Here is a 2,148-nt window from a genome sequence, read left to right on the forward strand (position 1 = left end):
CACTTCTCCCCCCCCCCCATCTCTCATTAAGCTTTTCTTTCTAATCAGTTTAGGGGCACCTGTTCCCGAATTGCATTATCTAATGAAGCCCAACCATTGCTTGATGTGATCCCTGGGGGCAGGGCGTGTGTATGTCATAGGCTGGAGGCCTCTATAACTAGTCGGCTGGCGGCGAAAGAGAGTGAGGGAGCTCGACATACAGACAGACAGATAAGAGCACCGAACCCTCACAGAAATATTAAATTACCTCAATTTGGATGACGGAAACGGTATTGAACAGTAGGGGGTAGTAAGGGGTACAGTATGGGTGGTGGGAGAAAGGATAGAGAACGATATCTCATTTCAAATCTCACGGTTCTGAGTTCAATTTCAAGTAAGGTCGGCGATAATCTAAACGCAAGAGGATAATTATCTTAATGCTGCCTTGTGTATGTTGGGGTGGGGGTGGGGGGTACGGGTACTTTGAGTGTTCGTTATGTTGGAGGAGGTTGTGCTTCGGGTGCCGCTTTATGCTGTTAATATTGATGTGCTACCACAGTGCTACAACTGTTTAACCCAAGGCCAGTCCGAACTAAGCACATTTATGATTAAAGACAAATCAGCCGTGACCATCATTTTTTCAGGCATTGTACATCTAGGAGTATATTAAGCAATGTGTCCCCCTATTTCCAAAAGAGTAGGTTATAGTTTGAGGGAAGATGGTTGCTATTTTGAGTCGGATTCGTGTTGGAGAGGTGGAGGGGAGGGGAGAGATATTGTAAAGGTGCGAGAACGGGTGATAGTGAGGGGGAGATGGTGATAGTAAAGGAAGGTGTGGAGAGGGAGGGAGGGAGTGGGGGGGTTGTTTAACACTAACCCTGACCCTAACCCTAACCCTAACGGAATGAACATTAAACAAAAGCATTCCTGCCGTGACAACCCTTTCAGAATATAGTGGTCCATTTTAAGCAATCTGTCTTACCCTTGTTTAAGAGAGTTGGGGGTATGATTTGAGGGCGATTTGGATCACTATTTCTGACAAGGGAGGGAGGTCACGTAGAGGGGCCGTTGTTTCAAGATGAACTTGCAATGATAAACGGTGACGTGATGGCTTTCAGCGAAGGCTAAAAAGCAAAATATCTCCAGCATTGAAGAGGGGACAGTCGATAAAACAGAACCCGAGTATGTGACTGGTAATTTATTATACCAGGCCCCAAAAGCTAAACTTTGGCGAGATTTGAACTCAGAATGTAAAATGGTTGAAAATAAACAACACAAGACTTTTTTTTTCCTGCTCTACCGATTCTTCCAATATATTACCACTGTTATAACTCTGACATGATATGATGGAGAGGGGGTGGGGAGGAGGAGATGCTGGATGAAGGAGTTGAGAATGATGAGAGACAAATACGTTTGTTTGTAATTGATCGTAATGAGGATTATGGCACATAGATGGAGCCACTGTGGGTGAGACCAGTGACTGAGGGAGGAGAGAGAGAAGGAAGGAACACGAAGGTTAATCAATGGCAGAATAATTAATATCACCAACATCATCATCATCATCATCATCATCATCATCATCACAACTATTATTCATCACCATCATCATTAGCGTCATCACCAAATGAAGAGCAGAAACAAATCAAAATTTGTGATATATTAAGTGTTGATCAACAACAACAACAACGCTCCCCACTGAATGGGTATTAATAATGTTTTAGTGACATCAACATCAGCAACAATAACAAGCAGATGTCGAGTATTTGTTGAGTTAAAAAATAATTTCTCAGAAAATATGAATATTGATGGAACAGGAGAAAAAGGGTTGGGATGCAATGGACGGAGGCGACTGTACACATGCCTGCCCCTGCCCTATTCATTGCGGTATTGTTTGAGTTGTTTAACCCGATGGTTATGACGAAAACCATTCTATCTGTAGCCATCTCCTCTCTTAGCATAACAAAGGAGGAAGGACAACTCTAGATTCTAGACAACTAAACACCCCCAATACATCTAAATACAATATATATATATATATATATATATATATATATATATATTATAGACACACTCGAAAATACATATTTATAATATATAAGTGTGTGTGTGTGTGAATATACACGCACAAAAAAAAGAAATGAATGGGGGTTTAAAATCAACTACAGCGGT

At 41.7% G+C, this 2,148-nt stretch overlaps 1 protein-coding gene across 1 annotated transcript in view; it reads left to right on the top strand.

Moving 5' to 3' along the window:
• LOC106883693 (uncharacterized) overlaps positions 1-2,148 on the top strand; it is a 229,206-nt gene that overhangs the window by 220,952 nt on the left and 6,106 nt on the right. The gene's annotated exons all lie outside the window — the stretch shown is intronic.

The sequence above is a fragment of the Octopus bimaculoides genome, chromosome 14, assembly GCF_001194135.2.
Source record: "Octopus bimaculoides isolate UCB-OBI-ISO-001 chromosome 14, ASM119413v2, whole genome shotgun sequence".
In the NCBI taxonomy this organism is placed as follows: Eukaryota; Metazoa; Mollusca; class Cephalopoda; order Octopoda; family Octopodidae; genus Octopus; species Octopus bimaculoides.